This window comes from Pseudopodoces humilis, chromosome 1, assembly GCF_049639895.1.
Source record: "Pseudopodoces humilis isolate 2021_Gansu_Grassland_sample_001 chromosome 1, ASM4963989v1, whole genome shotgun sequence".
Taxonomy (NCBI): domain Eukaryota; kingdom Metazoa; phylum Chordata; class Aves; order Passeriformes; family Paridae; genus Pseudopodoces; species Pseudopodoces humilis.
In genome coordinates, this window is record NC_142200.1 from 27,980,529 (window position 1) to 28,002,747 (window position 22,219).

At 41.7% G+C, this 22,219-nt stretch overlaps 1 protein-coding gene across 2 annotated transcripts in view; it reads left to right on the top strand.

Moving 5' to 3' along the window:
- The window catches only part of PAG1 (phosphoprotein membrane anchor with glycosphingolipid microdomains 1), a 111,157-nt gene that overhangs the window by 10,033 nt on the left and 78,905 nt on the right, over positions 1–22,219 (top strand). Inside the window, exons 1-2 of one of the 2 annotated variants that reach the window (XM_088055892.1) lie at positions 8,280–8,355; positions 15,221–15,280. The gene's annotated coding sequence lies outside the window, so the exon portion shown is untranslated. Of the gene's footprint in view, positions 1–8,279; positions 8,356–15,220; positions 15,281–22,219 lie in introns of those variants that run through there. The other variant, XM_014256834.2, reaches the window with a different exon arrangement.

Genomic DNA, 22,219 nt, shown 5'->3' on the forward strand with positions numbered 1-22,219 from the left:
AAACACTAAACAAGAAAACTTGTTTTCCCTTGTTTTTCTGAGCTAGGCAGAAATTATATATTGCAGTGGTGTGATTCCCTGAGAAGCAGAATTTCAAAGTCTTGGCAGTTTCCATGTTCCAGCCAGCATGATATGTGCCTTGCTCCACAGAGCAATTGTATTTTCTATATTAAGCATTAGCTTGTATAATTAATTACACTGGTGCTTAAAAAAAAAACAAAAACAACCACTTTAAACAGCAAAGGCTTTCTTTCATTGGATTCTAGAGAAATGAGAAAAAAACCCAACGAACCAAAAAAAAAATTAAGAAAAAAAAAAATCCAAATCCCCAAAACAGACCAAAAAAGTGCCCACAGAAAACCCTGGAAGTTTCTGGGCTTGAGCTATCTGTCCATAGGCAGTAGGAAATTGTCTTTTTGAGGTATAACTTAATGTTTTAATGTTCATAATTTAATAAAAATTATGCTCCCTGCAGTTCATCAGCATCTGGCACTTAAAAGGACTGAATTCAGAAAAAATAAGTGTGGAGATTGCTGTGGGTAAATGATCAAGACAAGAGTGATACCTTTTAAACACCTGATTTTATTAGCACTCCAGTACCTGTGTGTGCCTGCATGTGTGCACCAGCCTGATTGTGTGCAGGAAGGAGCAAGCTCTTACAAAAAAACTAGTGCTGTTAAGTCAGTTGTGTAGTAAAGAGTGAGGTTTTGGTGTCAGGGAGAAGCTCAGTGCTGCTTTCTCTTCCTTCCTGTATCTGGTGTTTCAGTTTAGCAGTAGAGGAGCGCTGGGACTGAAATTTAAACTTGTGTTTTCTCACCCTTCTGCTTGATCCTCTCCAAAGGACTTTTGTCCCTCAGCTCTGGGAGTGATGGTGTTTGGTACAGGAAAGGGTTAACTTCCAAAAGCACAGCCTGGCAATCCTGTGCCTCTGGAGCTTTAAATGAGGAGATGCTGATACAGTGCAGACTGTAAAGTGGGCCCTGCTGGGGCATATAGCCAACATGGGATCAAGGATCACAAGTCATTTACATGCTGACCAGAGTCTGGCTTCTTGCTGTGGCTGGCCCCAGCTGAGCAGTGCTATGTCCAGAGCATGCCACCTTCTGCTCTGCTGCAGAGAGCAGCTAGGCATTATCCCACTTCCAGAGCTCAGCTTCTGAGTGCTAGGCGCTGGGAGCAAGGGGAAGTGCCACATCCTTCCCATGGAACAGCCCCAGACACCCATATGTGCAGGGGGAAGGCAGAGAAGGTGCAGGGTTCTGGTGGGCATCAAGTTGAACATGAGCCTGCAAATGAGCCCTTGTGGCAGAGAAGATAAACTGTGTCCTGGGCTGCATTAGACAAAATACTGACAGCAAGTGGAGGGAGGTGATCTGGCCCCTCTTCTGGGCACTGGTGAGGCCACAGCAGTTCTGAGAGCCCCAGTACTGAAGAGAAATGGACATATTGGAGGGAGTCCCACAAAGGATCATGAAGATGATTAAGTGACTAGACCATCTCTCATATGAGGGGAGGCTGAGAGAACTGGGACTGTTCAGCCTGGAGAGGAGAAGAATCAGGGGAGAATGTCATCGATCTGTAGAAATACCTGATGGGTAGGCACTAACAGGACAGAGCCAGGCTGTTCTCAGTGGTGCCCAGTGACAAGACAGGGGCAGTGGGCAAAACCAGAAATACAGGAGGCTCCTTCTGAACACTGAGAAACATTTTTTTTTTCACTGTGGGGGTGGCTGAGTACTGGCACAGGTTTTCCTGGGAGACTATGGAGTCTTCATCTTTGGAGGTATTCAAAACCCACCTGCACATGGTCCTGGGCAACCAGCTCTGGGAGGCCATAGTCGAGCAGGGATGTTGAATCAAGTGACCTCCAATGGTCCCTTCCCACCTCACTCTGATTCTGTGACAGCAACAACTGCACTCTTTAGCAGATGTGCTGCATAGGTGGTAGGGACTACCTCTATACCTCCTTCTTTGCAGACACAGATTTTTTAAAAGAGCCTGTTCTAAAATAACAGCTGTCTAATTTGTTTTCTAAAAATTTAAAAAAGGTTCTTCATTCTCAATGAAAAAAGGATATCAATACACTTCTCAGTTTGCTCCCATTTTTTCACCTTTAGTTTTTAAAATATAAAATCTTTTACAGGTTCCCTGGATTGTAAAGCAGGTGTGCAGTATCTGCTGTCTCCTGTTCCTGCAGGATGTGTGCAAAGGAGCAATTACTTCATCATTGTTCTAAGTATGCAGGTGAAAGATAAGGGAAAATCTCATTCTTTGCAGAGACTTGAGCCTGTAAATGTTGGACAAATAATGCTTATTGTGCAAACCCCTTTTTGAAGCATATCCTTTAATTTAAAGCCTGTTGTTTACTGTGTTTTCAAGTGCTTTTTAGCTGGCATCATGGCCTGTGTGGCTCCACAGCACAGCAGATGAGGTGCTGAGCATAGCTGTCATATTAATAATGGGCCTTTAGTAGTTTCATACCCAAGACTCAAGGCAGGAGAGTTTTATCAACACAAGTCTACAGGCGGGGCTTTTGTAAACCACAGTGGTTAGGTGTACCACTGCATGTTCCCTCCTTCTGGTGAGTTAACACCCATGGAAACAAACCCTACCAAATGTGCTGCTTTTGATGCATGTGTGAGGAGTGGAGCTGTTATCAGTGACCTCAGACTCCTCTCCTTGCCTTGCAAGCTGATTTTCTAATAATTACAGGCATAGCTTTAATCTTTGTCAACAGGATAGCAACAGTAGTGTTACCCTTCGGTTGTTGATGTTCAATTTGTCTTTATCTCCTGATTCTCTGTTTGAAAAATTAGGACTGAAGCATTTTGCATATAAATTTATTTTGTATTCATGGTTTTTAAAATTTTTAAAATTCACTGGGAGCCTGATCTTAGACATACGGGTGCTGCCTTCTCAGTGTAAATGTTATTGCTCTAGTGCAATCCTTGGAGACTGTGGATTTATGGTAGGCTTTCCAGGTCAGGGATAGTTTTTTGAGGCAAAAGAGGAGCAGTCTTATGATAAGTTGTGCAGTTCTCCCAAAGGAGAAGTAGCGTTACTATTTTAGGATGGTGTGAAATCCAAGCCTTTGCATAGGTCTTCCTCAATTAAAGGCATTCACAAGAGCTTATGTACAATTTAAGATTTGAATATACTTGCACTAGCAAAGACTTCAGAAGAGAAACAGCTGCATGTGTGAGAGTGGCTGAGACCTCAGTGAGCTGCAAAATGTGTGACATCTTCTTCTTTTTACATCTGACCTAGGAAGTAGATGTAGGCTGAGGTAGGAAGAAGTTTAGCCAGGAGAAATATCCCTTCTTCCAGAAAAGAGATTCTGTACTTTGGCTTTGGTACCTAAAGTGTGTCACATAGGAAGAAAAATGCTTGGGGGGGATTTAAGTTCATATGGTATTTTAGTTGATTTAAAAATACTCAGGAATGTTCAGAAACAGACTTCTTTGTTAACCACAAGGTTGCAAATGTTGACAGGCATAGGTGTACATTAGCAATAGCTACTGAGAAGATTTCCGTGATAACTGAAAATGTAGATTTCATGTCACTTTTTAATTTGCATTTAATACCCTGTGGTGGCTTTGGAGGGATTATACTTATGAACCCCTGGTAAGAGTGGTAACTGCATGGATGAAGTGACACTTGGTGCTACATTTGCTCTTTATTATACAAGAGGTACATTTAGTTTTAATTTTGGTCATGTAAAAATCTTGCAATCCTAAAGCTGAGAAGAAATATTTTGGTATTTCTATCTTTTTATTGCAACCAATTGATTTGAGTAAGACATAGCTGTAGCTAGTAAGATAAATTGGGTTTTTTTCTGTTGTATAATTTTATTTGCCTTATTTGGCTGCACATGTGACACAAGTAGTGAACTCAAGAATAACACTGCTGTTGGGTTTAGGCAAACCTGTAATACAAAGAAAATGCCCTCCTAGACTTTGCAGAGTTTCAGAAAAATTCTGAATTAGTGTATAAAAATGTATCTTTTAACCTCAAGGGCTTTTTATACACTGAAGTACTTGTCCCAAACAAAAATAGCAGCAGATCAGTTGAAAACAAGAGAATGTCAGAAGAGAGAAAATTAGTATCCTCAGGCTCAGCATGGGAAGCTGCTTAAACACATTGTAAAAGTCACTTAAGGCATGTGTATATAAGCAAGCAGAAACGGTGGTCTGCTGAAAGCACAAATGTTAGGAGTTGCTCAGACTACAGAAGTATCCTGGAGCAGATGGATATCTGCCCCTAATGATTAAAAAAAACCAAAAAAACCCAAAAAAAACCCCACTCCAGCCAAACTGTGTTGAATTGGATGCAAGCTGAGCATGAAGATCTGAAAAAGACTTTGAAGAGTAAAGAGTCTGCAACATGAAAGAAAATTATGAGCTGTATATATATATCTTTGAAATGGTTCATACCTGTGAGAGCACTGGAAGGCACACAGGGTTACTAGGCAGGACATCAGAAAAAAGTAACTCAGTTGAATTGGTTATTGCAGGAGAATTTGAGCAGGTGGTGTGTTGGATAAGAAAGATGAGAAGATGTCAAATTGCGAAGGTATCACAACAGAAATGCTGAAGAAAGCTGGAGAATTGAAAATTGAATACAGAGGTGTGACCATGTGTTGTACAGAGCAAGGCCAATGCTCTGAAGAGGCATCACTGCTGACAGAAAACACACCACACATGTGGATGCCACAGCTGTGATTTGTGAATATGAGGAATGGATTTCATTTTAAAAACCCTGAAATATTTAATGGAAATCAGGTGTTGATTTTGAATAGGCTGGCAGTGACAGTTTTGGGAGGCTATAAGTAACCAGGTGGACAATTCCTTTCCTCAGCCCACTGCAGCTCTCTCCTTTTTGACTTCTGATGCTTCCCTTCCAGCTGGGTGAGCACAGTAGCCCTGCTGCCTTCTGTTCATGTTGTCCAGCCTGCAAACCCCTAACGCCACGCTCTTAAGTCCATCCTCTCCCAAACCTTGCTCATTCTTGAGAAGATATTCATCTTCAGTTTCACTGTGATTTGTGGAAGTGGAGAAAAATCATGTGAAAAATAGGTGCGTGGCCTTCTGGATATTTCATGAGAAGGCTGTATTATTTGTAAATAATTTATGACTTTGAAGCCACACACTTTCTCCCCAGGTTATATGTCTTATATAACTGAACTGTATGATTTACCTTAAATTGCCTATCTGCCGTGAATCTCCATACAGTGCTTTCTCCTCTCCTGTACAGCCTTCACCCGTGGATGAGAGATTTGCATAAAGTGATTTCTTCGTGTAAATGTGATCAGGCTGCAGCTCCAGCATCTCCTTGTAATGGATGTACCAATCCCCTTGAATTGGGCTAGTGTCCATCTTGGTAATTGAATCTGTTTGTTTGTTGCTATAGTTTTGGGAATTAGTGGGGAGTGAGGAGCATGTACTGACGTGCTTTTGCTGCAGCCTTTGTAGCCTTACCTGATCATGAGGCTTCTTGGCAAAAAACAAGAGGCAGGCATTGGGATGGGGGAGGGCCATGCTGCAGCTCAGGCAGGGCTGGGATAAGAGCTGGAGAGCTCCCTGGGGACACCCTGGTTATCTGTCCTGGTCCTGAGCCAGGAAGCTGCCCCATGGGGACAGCATGCCCAGGGCCTGGACAAGCAGTGTAATTGGAATGGTGCATAAGCCAGAGAGATAAGGAGCTCTGCTGCTTTGGTTGGTGTCATTCAGGCTGTGACACGGGGCTTGATGTGGCCTCTGAGGTGCCAGACTGTGTGAGGTGCCTGGGAATAAAACAACCAAAGCATCTCACAGATTTTCCCTGCACTCCTGTGCTCTCCATGCAGACTGTCCCCCATTTGTTTGGGTTTTTTTACCCATAATCACTGGTTTTGGCTGGCTGTCTTCATTCTCGTGGTCTTGTTTCCCTTGCCTCACCTTCCTTGCTCTTGTTTAATTTCTGTTCTTCCAGCTCCTTTTGTACCAATCTTGTCTCAGCTTCTGTACTCTTCCTGTCACCTCTTCTTTCCCCCTCTACCCGAAGCATGAATAACTGAGATAATGAGACACAGGCCAATTTCCCCAATTACTTTGTATACGTATGCATATGTATGGCCCCACCCACTGCCTTGTCTCTCATCCTTCTGTCCTTTTCTACGGCAGTCTCTGGAGGATGGGATTATCTTTGAGTGTGTATTTAGCATATTTTCGCTGCCTCAGTATGAATAGCATTGAGTAATGGTATACATATTTTGAAAACCTAGAGCTGTGTTGAAGTGTTCATTTGGGCTAATATTGCCTGACAAATGACCAGGTAGCCTAGCTTGTCATCACCTTCAGTAAGATGTTTTCCTGCATGCAGGTTGTCATTTCAGAGTTTTATATTTCTGAAGTTGGAATTGAAGACAAATTAATGGTCTGTATGGCCTCTAATAATTATTTCATGTTTTTTATACTAACGTTAGTATGTTCTGAATAATGGTTTATGGGAAATATCTGTTAATTTAGGTAATGGGGATATTATTTTGATCAGGTGTGTAGTAAATGCAGAAGTTGGAGGGTATTTTTTGAAGGCTTCTCCATCTTTCTGTAATTACCAGATAGATAATAGGAACTTGCCAGATTCAACATGCTAATGATTGCCTTCCAGCTTTGAGAGAGACAGAAATTATATGCTAGCAATGTCTGAACGAGATTCTGCTTTGGAAGTGTAATAAAACATACAATACTGTGCTCTCTTGCCATTGCATAAACATCCATGAATATGTCCTCGGTCTTTCAATACAGAAAATAATGAAGATGAAGCTAAATTTACTTTGGGAGTACTCAGATGGCTATTGATGGCTTAGGAATGCTGGGTTATCAATAGTAGATGAACTGCTTTGTTGTTGTCTGTCACTTTGCAGGGCTGCCTCATGAATCATGTTTAGATAAAAGGTAAATGCTCTTACTGTCCCATTTTGCTGTTTTAAATTGCTACCTTTTCAGCCTTGTCCACAGATTTCCTGCAGGAAGCTCTCTGTGCCTGAGATGCAGGGTATTTTCTTAGCTATGCCTTTTTTCAACCAGCTCTGGACTGTGCTGCCTGATTAAAGGCAAGTTTCCTAAGATCCCAGCATGTGACAGTGATCTGCTGTGCTGTCTGTTCCACAGGCAGCTTAGCACTGCTCTGTGCTGGGCCTTCAGGAGGACTAGAAAGAAAAATGTGTGTCGGCAATATTCTTAAATATATCACATACCACTGATGCCTTGCAGTTGGGTCTAGATTAATGGGGAAGAAACAACTTTGGGTGTTGTGCCACAAGCTGCTCTATTAGTTGCCTCTTTCTGTATCTCACTTTAAAAGGAATAATTTGCAGCACACGAGTCCCTCTGGGGTGAAGAGAGTTCTGTCCAGTATTTTGTCCTAAAATTCAGGCAGTGTGGTGGATTACTACAGAAGAACATGGAGACCTTTAGTCTTTCATATTTATTACCATCACATTGGGAGTGTGTAAGCAAAGGATCAGTCTGAGGCAGCAGATAACCTTTGGGCAAAGGAAAAAAATAACAAAAAGTGGTATAAGCTGCAGCAACAGTATTTCTAAACCTGCAGGAAATCATCTATCTAATCCCCAGTTAATATAAAACATGCCTAAAATTACTGGATCTTTTGAAGTTGGTGTCTTTGTTTCAGAAGTAAGCTGTGCAGCCCCAAGTGGTGTGAATTTACTGGGATGTTCTACAGAAAGGTTTCTGGAGATACAAGACAGGAGCCTTGCCTGTTTAGCTCAGGAGCTGTGAACCAGATCATGATGGTGTGTGGAGCTGGCATGTACTCTGCGGGAAATGGGGGAAATTCTGGGAGAAAGCTTTTGTAAACTTATTCTGATTTGTTCTGAAAAATGCGTCAGTTAGAGACCGCTGTTAATGGTGTGTTTTACTGGTCAGTGTTAGGAACAAGAGGCAGGGCTCTTTCAATAAAGAAATAAATGCCATCATCATTTTTTCCTGGGCTCTACAGATCAGTTCTATGTATTAAAATGGACAAAGACTAGAGCATGAGGGGGTGGTCATGTGCCTGCCAGTTAGTTCGGTAATAGTTAAGGGCACACTTAGACCAGTGGGCTGATGAGTACCAGATCTGGGTATACAGTGTGTATGACCCATCAGAGTGAAACTGAGGCAGGTGTCCCAGTGCTTCTTGCCTCTCCATCCGTTGCATCATGGTTTCTGCAGGAGTAGTGCCTGGATGTGGAGTTCAGAGGGAGCCCCCTACACCCCTGCTTTTCTTGCCAGCCTCTGGAAATCCAGGAAGAGCTGTAGTGACAAGAGCACCTCAGTATTTCTGGCAAGTTTTGGACATCTGTTTACTTAGGTGGGTGTTTTTTCTCCTTCTATCACAAACACTAAAAAGATCTGGCCACCCATCTCATGCCATTTGCCATCTGTATCCCTGTTTTGTCTAGCAGAAGCTAAGGATAATTTTTTTTCCAACCTTGTTGTGATTGTACTTGGAAAGCACTAGCTAGCTATGCTGGAGGGACCTCAAGGATGGGTGGTATCAGTGACCTGCTGAGCTGTAGCTAGCTCCTGACAGCCTCCTGCTGAATCTGGGTATGAGGGATCACAGGGCAGGCCAGTCTGGTTTTCCAAGGACAATCAGGGTCCTATGGCAGACCCTTGAGCCACTGGCATATTTAAAGAAGTCAGTTTGAACAAAATCCATAGCTCATGTACTTTTGTGTCACATCCTTAACAGGGACAGGGTGCTACCATATCACATTTTGAAAGAACTATCCTGTAATGTCTGTTTGTTTTATTGCTCTACTACTTTGTGCTGTTGGTGCCAGCAGAGATGAGAAATTAGGTAAAGCAAAAATTTAGGGTTGTCCCTAAAGTGTACGTGTTACTGTGACTGCATAGCTGCACTCAGTCATGGGCCTGGCTCTGGAGAGGAATATGCTATCATGACACAGACTCTTTCGTCTAGTTCTGCCAAGAGATGGTCTCTTCTGACCTTCTGCTTTTGACTTAGACCTGTTTCCTTTCTACTTTTGTGTTGCTTGTCTTCTTGTAAACCTAATTCTTGCATGTTTTCCTCACACTTACAGCTCTCCTAAGTGAATTTCTCCCTGCAGGTGCTGTTTCTATCTTAACAATCTGTTGTATATTTTTGCTTTTTGTCCCAAAGGACTTAGGTTACTTCCCTGTCACCCACTTGACACCCCATTGTTTCCAGTCTCCCATCCAGCCTTCCAGGTCTGTGCTGCTGCCTCCTTAGCTCTGTGTTCTGTCTCTGCCCAGACAGTGCCAGTCTCCCCTTGTACTAGCTGCATCTTGGATGGGTCTCAGCTCACTCTATTCTCATCCAAGTAACTCCTGATTTCACTCTCCTTTTTCATCCATTTTTTTCTCTTTGGATTTTAGCTAGATTGACTGACTCTTTGATTGACCGTCTTTCCTCCCTTGCTCTCTTTCATCCTGCTGTTCTCCCAGACTCCCCTGTCAAACTTCCTTGCCTATTCTTATCCATCATCTTGCCCACACATCTCTCAATCCCAGTTTTCCCCCCTTTTCCTTACTTTTCTCCAATTTCTTTACTCTTGTTCCTGTTCTCACTGGAGTACATCTATCTCATTTCAGAAGGCAGTAAAAAGCATCTCTCTGAAAGCATTTTCCTGGGTCTTGTCAAGTCCTTTCCTCAAAGAGTAGAAATACTTGAGCTTCTCAAAGAAAAAGACCTTTTAACTTGTGCAGTGAAAAGTTCTTTTCTTTGGCTTTATATTCAGAAACATATGCATTGTTTTAGTGGAGGTACCCAAAATTACATTTAGCATGAAGCAGCATTTTTTAACAATTGAAAATTATCAGGAAAGGGGAAAGTGGCCAACAGCTGTAACAGGCAGCGCCACTGCTAGCCTCACCTCCTATAGTTATCATCACAAAATGCCAACTTCAGTTTGAATGTCTTCAAAGTCCTTTTTCACAATGTATTGGCAAATACATAGTCTTGGAAAGAGTTAATCTGATGCTGCAGATTTTACAAGGCTCCTAGTAGAGTGAGTTGCCCAAGGAGGAGGCAGCACATGAGCAGTGAACTGCTGCCTGCTTTGCTGCTTTGTAAGAGTTATTTAAGGAGTGAGAGCCCCACTTAGGAGTTGGGCATGGTTTGTGAGTCCCTTGATGCTAGAATTGTGTGTGTGTGTATCTCCAAATCATCCTTTTAGATATGTAAATTAAAAAAAAAAATAAAAAAAAGACACAAACTACAGCAGCCTGTATCACCACAGTCAGACCATTTTATAGAAGGGCTAGACCAGGATGCTGGTATCTGGAAGAGGATTAGTGATGTGACAGAAAATACACAGCTGTTGAAATAGGTATTTGAATTTTTAATGGATAAACTTGTGGAGCAGCTCTACCAGCCTTACATTGTTCAAGGTCTGTCTCTGTCTATCATGTACTTTTTCACAGTAGAGTGAAGACATGATCCCCAGGGAGTTAATAAAATTCTTTCATCTCAGGGAAGAAAGTGAAAGGAAAAACGAGAAACATAAGATTTTCCAGTGACATTTAAAGTCCAAATTGGAGTTTGTCTGAGTAATTTATCTTTGGATATTTGCAGGAGGGAGTGTAGGAGAATATGAATGAGGGCATCTTAGTTATGTCTGAGCTTTCTGATGGCTGAAGAGAATTTTTTTGTGCTCTGTGTGGCCAGAAGGCCTATCTGTGTGATTTCTTCTCCAGTAGATGGAAGATAACATTAGGAGGAGTACTTTAATTATCAAAGTGTGGGAATTATTCCAGTGCAGTATCACCCTGAGACACCACTTTCTTTCAGAGTAAAAGGTGATGTGTTTCTGGGATGTTAGACCTCATTTCCCCCTTCTGCACTGAACATGTGTACACCACATTTTCCCTGGCAGTATTAAACCTGTCCACAATCCCTATCTTTTGCTGGTGAGGAAAGAAATGAAAATACAGCATATCCTTGTAGAGAACATAACAAGTACAAAGGCACTGAAGGAAGAGGGTGTGTTTTGAAGAGGGTTGACTTCTTTCACAATCTGTTTAGATTATCTGAGTTTTATGAATTACTCTTTGAAGCATGTTACAGATGATTAGACTGACATAAATTGAAGACTTCCTGCATGTAGAGATGCTTTCTCAAAGCATGTAGCAATTACTGTTTCCCACTGCTGTTAGATTTCTGCTTGCACAGGTGTTAGTGCAACTTCACACTTTTGTCAAGACTTCTCTTCGCAACATGTCGTGTTGCATGTGAACCTACCAACAGCCCTGCATCCAGACTTTCCTTAAACTTCTAGGAATAGCATTCAGCGTATTCTTGTGAGTATCAGCAGTTAACTGATGGAGGCACAGACAGCCTTCTGTGAATTGCCTACAACTTGGCGTGTTACTTCTTTGTGTCTCTCAGGAGGCAGCTCTGAGTGTCAGCCCTTGCTTGGAGGGAGGATGAGAAAGGATTATGCAGCCATGGGAATTGTGGTTCAGCTGGGTGTCCTGTGGTACCTGGGAAAATGTGGGCTGGGGAAGACAGTGCCTGCCCTCTTCTGTACTGGAGCGTGTTCTGGTCCATAGGGGGAGCATCCACCTGCTGCATGGCATTTTTGGGAGATTGCTGCACTCCCAGATGGCAAGACTGGTGCACTGTGTTTATTCTTCAGCCTTTGCTTGTTTCTCAGCTGCCTTTTCCCACAGTTGCATATCACAGAGTCACTTGAAATACAGCTTTCACACCAGCTGTTTGCTGGTGAAAAGGCTGGAAGGAATATCCAATGAGGAGCACCTAAGGACTTTGGGTTTGTCTAGTTTGGGAGAAAAGGAGGCTTCAGGGCAGCCTCACTGCTCTCTACAACTTCCTCAGAGGGGGACGTGGAAAAGGAGGTGTGATTTCTCCTCCCTGTTATTCAGTTATGGGATGCATGGGAAATGGTTCAAAGCTGTGTCAAAGGAGGATCAGACTAGACAACAGGAAGCATTTCTTTACCACGAGGGTAGTCAAAAGACTGGGACAGGCTTCCTAGAGAGGTGGATGCCCCAGGCCTGTCAGTATCTGGGAGACACTTGGATGATGCCCTTAACTTTCAGTCAGCCCTGAATTGATCAGACAGATGGACTTGGTGATAGTTGTAGGTCCTTTCAGTTGAAATATTCAGTTCTATTCTATTTTACAGTCTGGACACTGGCAGTGGAATTCACCTGTGCTAATAATACATGGCAGACCATGAGGTTAGCAAAAACTGCCTGAGGCCATACTTCACTCAGTCACCACTCCTTTTGCTCTGAAGGAGGTCATTTGAGCCCTTTCCTACATGTAAGAAATGCATTTCCTAACCTATCAGTGCTTATCAATACAGATCAGGGTAGGCAGTTTGTGTATGTCACACCTCTATCCAAAATCATATGTCACACCTCCATCCAAAATCATAAAGATGTTTAGAGATCTTGATAGAAAATACTCAGGTTGTCTCACTGTCCATCTGTGTGGATCACTGTGTATGAACTTGCCCCTTTTCCCACATAGCCACTGTAGCCTCATTGGTGGCATTAACTTAAGTTTGTACAAGCAGTCTGTGTTTTGTTCCTCAGAAATCTGGGACAGGTCAGGAACAGTCAGGTTTTGGGCTGGGTTTCTGAAATGAGGTGAAGAGCTACTTCCTGTGGAGCCTTCCTGTATAATTAATAGGTGCATGTTGATATCCACCCAGTTACAACCTGTATCACTACTACTTGATCGATCCTGTTTTTTGGGATGAGCTTCCTAACCTTAGCTCACATCATATCTTCAGGAAATGTTGTTACAGTAATGCCACTGCTGTTTTTTGCAGCAGTTTTGGTGTTTACCAGCCCCAAACAATGGAAGTGGGACATTGTGAACTGTTGATATACTGAATGTCAAACTTCAAGATCCTGTTACAAAGACATTAGGACAGCAGATGGGTTATTCTGCAAGATATGATTAAGATGCACATGTTTATTACTTCCAAAATATTTTCTCTGCTTTATTTTAATATTTATGAAGCTTATCCTGCATTAAGTAACTTCTGTAGACTTACTTTTCTATTAATACCCAAACATGGCTGTGTGTAATTGGCATGTGATTAATACATCTAATGGAGTTTCAGTCTTGAATGTGACTCCTTTGACATGCATTCTGACTTTTTTCTATTTGCTATTCATGTTGGCCACCTGAGACCCTTTGGGTTTTTTTTTGCATAACATTAATTTTTGTTTCGTAGTTGATAGCATTATTATTTTATTAAATAACCCGATAAATTGTTACAAGAGGACTGCAGCAGCAGTCAAAGCACTGATGCTTTCTAATGGTGCACTTTACCTCTGCTCTATTATTGCTGCCCATTTCATTATTTGTGAGTTGATTACAGCTGCATTTCTCAGGGGCTATGAAATATTCAGCAGCCCGGACTAGCCCAGGGAGAATTGCAGCTTTTGCAGCTGAACACCTGCCCTCAAAGGCAAAGAAAAACCAAAAAGTTCTTGTGTTTACAAGGGATGGGGAAAATCCTTCTCTTCTTTCCCACAGCACCGACTGTGGGTACATGCTAATTAAAAATTGCCACTTTACTTATGTTTGTTATTGGATGGGGGGAAAAATAAGAATAAATATACAACTACTGCATTTCTGCCATATTTTCCTGGCCACAGCAGAGAAGGAAAACTAATGTTGGTATAATTGGTTGCCTGTGTGTCAGTGTGAGGTAGTTGTCGTTCAGGGTGGGGATGGGGAAAAAAAAAACCCTCTCTGTTAAGGGCAAAAATGAATACTGCTGGTTATGTTCTCACACTGTGTCTCTCTGGGGGACTTGGCAGCAATGATTGACTGAAATGTGCAATATTTTACCAAGTAGGAAACAGATAAGATTTTTATAAACAGGATACTTCATCATTAAAGTAAAGAAACAATTGCTTTGACCTTGTCACTGAATGGGTAAGGCCAGCATTGTGATAATTGAGAATGTAGCTAAGCAACAGTTCTCCAGGAGCATGCACTGCTTTATTTTTAGTTGAATACACCAGTGCAGTGGGGGGACATGGGACACACACACGGTTAAACAACTGGTTAATGATTTCTAAAAAGGAAAAAATATATTTTTGCATGAAGTTTGAGTTGTAATATGTGCTGCTTATACTGATTTTAATTTGGATTTGCATCAAAAGAAAGTAATTGAATCAATATATCCTTCTGTGGTCTGAACAAGCAGATAGCCTGACAGTATCTCTGATTTCTTAAGCAGCTTCTGGAAATTAATGGTGTAGAAGAAATGGCAGATTCCTTCAGAAATAGTCTATAGCTGTTTCTCCTTACTTTGATGTTAATTATGTTTCCTTACCTTACAGGTCAGTATTTCAGAGCCTAATTTATTTATTGCTCTAATTTTGGTTTAAACCAGTCTTAAATTCCCTAGTGAGCTAGTCCCCTACAAAGTTAACAGTATAAGACCCTTTAAACCTCCAGGAGATGGAACGTGCTTTCTTCTAACTAAGTCAGTTTACAAAGCAAGTTAGTTAATATTTCATGTAAGCAGTGGGGAAAAAACAAAGTCCAAAGTTAGTAATTTTTATTGTGTAGGCATTTCAGGACAAATTGCCACCATATGGCACCTCTGTCATCCCGTAAACAAAAGTATGTGTTCCAAGGCTGGTGCCAAGGGAAAATCTGCAGCCTCTTTACCTCTCTCTGTTTCTGGTAAATCTCTCATCACTGACCTGGATGCTTTTTCTTTGGATATTAAACCAGTACAGTTGCTAAGTGACAATGAGTTTTTACTTATCAAACCCAAGCAGTTACAGAAATCTCTCTGAAGAAACTGTCACTGTATGAGTATAAACTACCCTAACTTTACATATAGGAGACTTTAATTCTGATTTGGTGTATGAAATTTGTATTACTGGCAACATTGCATAGGTGAGAGAATAAAAATGTCCTAATTCTCAGCCTAATTTTATCAGATCTTTAAAAGCCAAAAGATAGTTTACAGACAAAAATAATAAAAAGGAAATTAAAGACTCTATTAGTTACACTTGGGTATTTTTAATATAGTAAGAAAACCTTTTCCTCAGGTGCTTTTCAGGTGGATATGATTTTAAATTTGATGAACCAGAAAATGTAATGTATATTTTCATATTCTTAAAGTATGGCATAATTGAATTTGGACTTGTGAATTTTTTTAAGATTTTTTTTTTTCCCTGCCTAGGAGGAATCATTTGTCGGTACTGTATCTCACTTGAACATCAAGCCCTACAGAGACTACAAGGTAATTGTTTATGCAACTGCTTTCTGTTTCCTGCGGTAGTCAGCTTGGCTTTAACTCATTTTCTGAAGACCCCTGTAATTTATGAAGGTACCAGTTCTAAGCTTTTAGAGAAACTGTTGTTTACAGCTTCTGGATCCAGGGTGAGCTGTGTGAGGTTGCCAGTGTGTGTGTATAAAACAAAGATGTGATGCATTTTAAAAATGCACTTCCTCTATTTGTGTCTGAAGAAGCACCAGTACCAGTCCCAGCTGAAAGGTATAATCTGCTGAATAGGGGTTTATGTGTGGTCATTCAGAAAGTTGTTCCTTATCCCTCAGCATCCCAGCCTTTTAGTTGGTTTTCTTCCTGGAGCTGCGTGAGAGGCATCACGGGTCCTGCAGTGCTGACACAGGCTTTCCTTCCCCAGGAAGGTGGCTTTGGTCAGTGTCAGTGTTTTGTTCAAGCAACGCGATGGCCACCTCATTGGAAATCAGTCTTAGCTCACTTTTCCAAGTTGATAAAAGCTGTTTCTGCTGTAGCAGTTGTGGTAGATGCTGCAGATCTATACATCAATTTGCTCGTCTCAAAGCCTGTTAGGAAGCAGAGCTAATGAGCTCACCGTGGGTGTGGACAGCAGCTGAACAAAATGGACTGCTGGAGGTTCATATTTATGTTCAAGTTACAAAGCTCTCCCACTGCTCTGGGTGCAGTAAAGAGTGCTGTGGTTAGGGAGTTGGTGTGGGTGTGCAGTCTGCAGAGCAGAGCTGGTACCTCTGCGTGGAGAGCAGCAACATCCAGCCTTCAGTGTGCAGGCTGGTGCTGCTTATATTCATTTACTGGAGGAATGATGAGATTTGAGCAAAACCAAATTTATATTGCATTGCCTCTTAAATAATGTCTTCCAACACCTGGCAAAAGATAAATTTCAAGGACTGAAGTTAATTTTAATTCCAGGTGTCCCAGCCCTTGCTGGGTGGCTGTTACTAGTAAGTGGTATGGTACCAGACTAGACTTGACTTGATTGTGTGTAATGCACAAATTGTGCCTGAGTTGAGAAATACTGGGAAGATTTCAAGTCCCTTTTTTAATACAGTAAGAGCCTTGAAACTTTGTGAGGAATCTGTGCTTTGCTACTGCATACCAAGCAGGTGGTCTTCATTCATATTGATAGTATAGCAAACAAAATCTTTCAGGGTAACCCCACAGTGCTAACTGACCTACTGCATGTTCCTAGCTTTTCCTAAAGGGGAGGTTGGATTGTTCAGACAAGGTTAACTTTTTAAACCCTAGACAGGTTTAACTTTTCCTTTGCAAAATGGAGTGCACTTCTCTGATAATATACATGGTAACCACAGCTTGTCTGACCAGGTGCCTCCTAAGCTACAGTGACTGGTTGTATGAGTTTGTGTGGGTACTCAGAGTCCCTCTCTGTCTCTTTTTATTACATCTATGAAGGACAGAGATGCTTCAGTTCCAGATTTTGAGCTTATGAGAAAGGCATAAATAAATACAGCATAAATATGGTTCATAGAATCAGTGCTTCTTGGGAATAGTTGTCTTTAAAATGAACATAAAAATTCATGAGCTTGTACAGACACCTTAGAGATAAAATTAATGTAAAATCAATTTGTTACCACTCATGCTTCTGGTGTCTTTTACCTTGTGGAAGCTAAAGGTCTGTGATATTTGCCTTTCAGTCTGTCAAAGATGAAGCATTTTACTTCCAAACTCTCATTTTCTGTGAAAGATACTCAGATCAGGAAATGAAACACATCTGAAAGCTGAGGGTGTTGTCTTTCTTCTCCATTGAGTGGCTAATCATTTTGCAAATTCTGTTTGCAATAAAAATGTCTTGACGACTCTGAAGCGTGTCTGATGGACCTGCATCATCTGAACTCTTGCAGAGGAAATCAGAACTTGTGAACAGATATTATCATGGCATGTAATCATTCTCTATCAGCATTAGACAGCAACACAGTGCCAGGAGGACAACTGTAGGTCCAGAGAATTATCATTTCAGTTACAAGCTGGGAACCTTACAGCTGAAAAAAAAGTTTTATTTGGGTTCTAGGATCCTTCAGAAATCTGGATGTACTTCTCTGATTTATAGTACAGCTCAGAAAAAGCTGTGAGTGGGGCTGGAAAAGTGGGGACGGGATATCCTTTTTAAATCAGCTGTGTTGGTGGTGAAATACTATCAATCTTTAGCCTGGCAGATTTGCCAAAAAAACAAATGACCCCTCCATGGGTCACTTGATGAGTATGGTTTGGAGTACCTTCAGATGGAGGTGGAGAGGGCAGGTGTGACAGGTGATAAAGGTGATTGCTGAACTGAGGACTTTGTTCAGCCAGTCAGGAACCACATCTCCAGGCACTGCACACACAGGCAGGTCTGGTGGTTCACTGAGAGGTTCCCTAAGGAACCCTAAGGTTCCTATGGCTTGCAAACGCAACATTGAGAGGTTACAGCCAGTGTCAGTTTTTGGAAGCTTAATTATTCATTTAAATAGCATCAAAAGGATAAGAACGTGCAAGTTGAGTGATCATGAGTCAAGTGTCCAAGGTCGAGTGGTCCTGTCTCCTGGGGGCTGGCAGGATACATGTTGTGCAGTCATTTTTTTAGAAGCACAGGAATGGCTTCTAAACACCAATACACTGTGGTAGGGGGATGAGGGACATGTGAGGGGTGAAGAGCAGGGTGGGGTCTCTTGGGTAGGCCTCTACAGCAGGACAGCAGAGGTGTTGGCAGGTCATCTCCTGTAACTTATGTCTTGCAAAGAACATGCAGGACTGGTTTGCTCCACATTTGTGGTGGCCATGGCTGGGTGTCTCACTGGTCTGCCCGTGTTCCCAGTGCCTCTTCTCTGAGCTGTCTGGCCTGGTGTTGGCATGGCAGAGGTGTAGGCCAGTGGCTGAAGGAAAATGTGTGAGCCAGGTGCCAGCTGGAAAGGGCCTGTTGGCATAGGAGTGCTGCCAGGGACCTGGCCATGGCTGTTGCCAGAAAGGCAGCGAGAAGGGATGAAGGGGTGCTTCTCTCAGAGTGACTTTGCATAGGATACGTGGGTTGGTGCTTACAGCTGACAGCTTGCCTGTGTTGAAAATCACTGTTCTGCTTTCAGTTTCCTTTCTGGCTGTTTTGCACCAAGCACCCGGGGATTGGGGTTTGTAGGTACTTAGAATCAATAGAAATCCATACAAGCATCAGCCTCAGGCTTCTCCTTTTTGCCTGTGTGGGTTTTGAGGAGTGGGTGTTGTGAGAAACAGAAAAATGGAAGCTCCTACTGACACTGAAGGGTTTGATTTGCAGATGTGTGCATACGTGACCTCTCAGTTTATTGGCTGAAAGGCAGATGCAGTGTGGCAAAATTAGTCAAAGTTGATAGGTTATTAAGTAGAAACAAGTTTTGTGTTAACTGTGTATTGGACCAAAATATTTTATTTTGCTGTGTGAAGAAGAAACCCGTGACTACCTTGAGCTATGGCTGACTTGTTGCTTCTCTCCAAATCTCATGCCTTTGAGACTGATACCTTATCTGGCTTATTTGAGCAATAAATCATCTTAAATAGCACAGTGGTCCCATCCCTGGTTATTTTCATCTTGACAGGTGTGGAGTTTTTTTGTTTGTTAATGGGCTTTGTTTTTAGGTTGAGTTTGTTGGGGGGCTCTTGTTTGCTCTTTTTCGGTTTCTTTGTTCTTAGGAGTCCCCTCTTGTCTTCCTCGTTTCACTTCCTTTGAGTTGGCAAAAGCATTTTCTGTCAGTGTTGATGTTAATGGGCTCCACCATGCTGGCTGGTGTGAGCCTCAAGATACCTTGTACCTCCGCCACTATCAGTAGTAGCTGCTGCACGTCTGCGGGTTTCTTTGCCTCAGATGTCAGGTTTTCCCTTTGCTTTCCTTAGGCTGCCCTTCCAGATGGCCGTCTCTCCTGCAGGAGAAAGCACCCCCAGGCAAGGGCACTCAGCTGCAGCTCCTCAGTCTGAAATGGTCATAAATACATGAAGTTTGTGCTTTTCATTATCCTGAACGTAACAGGAGGAGCCGCCTTGTCAGCAAGCTCCCGTGGGGAGGATCTGCCCTAAAAGGTTTGCATAACAGCAAGGGGGTGGAAAAACCCCCTTTGAGAGCAATGTCCATGAGCTGAATGTTGGTGACTTGGAGTCAGGGATCTCAGAGGTCATCCGTGGGTCTGACTGCAGCTTGCTTGTTTGTCCTCACCTCTTTGTTTTTGCTGTTTGTCTGGCCATGGTGCTGAACCTGGGGTGCCTGTGGCTTTCATGAGGGCTCCTAGGAGCACTGGCAGCTCTCCCCTTGTCCCAAAATAACCTATCCATCTCTCATCGTTTTCCAGTGTGAGATCTGTTTTCAAGGAACACGGTGGGAAGGCAACATTTTTGTGGCGGCGAGGATGGGTGAGACTTCAGCCCCGCTGGCCATCAGTGAACTGGGAGGGGGAGTGATGTGCTGTGTGCAGGGGCTGAGTGCTGCTGCCTGGCACTGCCCAAGCTTTCCTGGTGATGAAGGAAAGGAGTGCAGGAGTCAAGCCTGTCCACCTTCAATAAGCTGCAGGAGAGCAAGTGAGCAGCGGTTCCTGCAGCGAATGCTGCATCCTGTACGGTACATTAACATAACCAGTCCTTCTCAGTCATAATGCAGAGGAATTTAAGAACTGCTCCATGACAAGAGTTAGGCTTGTTTATTTAGACAGGTCCCGTAGAAGTGGAGAATTCAGATATTCCTGTGACGGGTTTGTATCTGGGCACGGTGGCAGACTGAACCGGGAACTGAAGTGACTGCAAAAATAGGCTTACATTGCAGGAACAACTAAGATGATTACAGAGCTGCATGAATGATTAATTTACCCTGCTTTTGTTTCACTTCTGATCCCGGGTCTTGTGGAAAAAAAAAAGAGAAGAAAAAAAAAGGTCAATTTTGGAAGATATTTTTAAAATAACAAGTCAGTTGTAATAACAGCTTTACAATGCAGATGTGCCCCAGCACCACTCCAAGAGGAACAGAATAAAAAACCACTTGGTACCATTTTTCTGTAGTGTGAATATTTGAAATTTGTAGTCAAATAATCACCAAATACTTTGCAATCAGAATATTTATTCACATTCTAGGAGAACAGTATTATTAATCTTCAAATAGGATACAGAGTGATATAGAGGTGGTGCTTTCTTAATAACCCTCTTTTAAGCTCAGTGTAGAAAGAATTTGTTTTGTTATTAAAATTACTCCACATATTTGAGACAGACTTCAGCTGAACAACTGCCTAATACATGCTAGACCCATATTGATTTTTTTGTCTTAGCCCAACGTTTCCCCTGGGCATCATATTATTTATTCATAAAGCTGAAATGATGTCTGACAGGCGGTTAGAGGGGTAGAGGTAGAGCTGTAGTCCAGAAAAAATGTGAAAAGCTTTGCAAGGACCCCCAAGAAATCAATGCGCTGATGCTGAAGAGCAGCCTTTTAATTCTGAGCACACATTCTTGCAATCATTTAATGCGGAACGGGAAATTTAAATAGCAAATAGTTACTATTAAAACTGCAGGCCTTTTTTTTCATTTTCATTCATCTTTATTCCAATTATCTGAGCCAAGGTGGAAGTGGGCGCTGAAGGCAGCTAGCCAAGCCCAGACACCCCTTAGCCATAACACAGACTTGATGCTCTAGCCCTGATTTACACATTTGTATGTAAATTTCTATTGGAAGTAAGATATTTCTATCAATAAAGATTTAGAACCCAAATGTTGTTCAGAGAGCCAAGACATTTCTAAAATGTGCATGATTCATCACCACTTACTCTGATTGAGTGTTAGACTGATGTCTGTGCAGCAGAGTAAAATAATAAATAGCTGGTATTTTTAGAATGCAGTTTCAAATATTTTGATAAGTTAGTCATTGTGATAGACCTGTTTGAAAAAAAACAACAGGCCAAATGAGATTTGTTCTGGTTTTGTTCATTCAAAACTAGATCACAGCAATCAAGTAGTATTTGCTGGTGAAAGATATATTTTATTTCCAATAATGTTTTTTCTACTAAAAAAAGAATCAAACTATCAGGTAGTCTTGGGAAAAAAATTAATCTGACCAATACTTCTCTCAATAAGATAAATAACTACTGAAATATTATATTTGAAATGCAATGAACATCTAAACATCTGGTCCAATCAGGCCACTATGGAATTTGTTTCTTGTTCTTTAAAACACAGATAATGCAGTCAAAAAATAGCATGTCATCATGTAATTAAATATTTCATCTTGATGTATAAGCACAAGGGAGCTGAACTAAATTTGTTCTGGCATTTCTTTACTTTCTAGGACTTGACTTTGAACCTTTTTCTTCTTTGATATATATTGAATTGGGAATTTAAAAATTTTCTTTGCATATTTGGAGGGGGGAGAGGAAATGTAAGAAAATAATTCATTTCTACTCTATAGACATGAAAATTCTTGTCTTTCTCTTGGTTAATAAGATGGTTAATAAGATGTTACAGTGAAACCAAGACACACATTAACCTTGTGAAGTTAAGAAGTTCACATGTACTCCTTAAACTGGACTGCATAACACCTTATAGTTGTTTTCCCTGGGGAAGGCTTTGACCTCTTCAGTCATGAAGAATCACAATAAATCCAATTTTAAATCACTCAGCTGGGACAGCATAATCTGAGTCCATCCACAAGAAGTAAGATTGTCTGAAACATGCACACATTTGTATTTTTTTTTCTCATGATATGGATTTGAAAAGAAGGCAATAGTGGTGTCTTCTGGGAAATCAAATGTGTGAACTTTCACATGTAGTGTTCTGACATATGATGGCATTGGGAAAGCATTACAGTGTTTGACTATGCCTGACTTTCATGGATTTGAAAACCTAACTTCAGTTGACTCAATCTGAAGAAAGTGTAGCAAACTCAGCATTTTTCTGGGCTATTGTACACATTGCAGTGGGCAT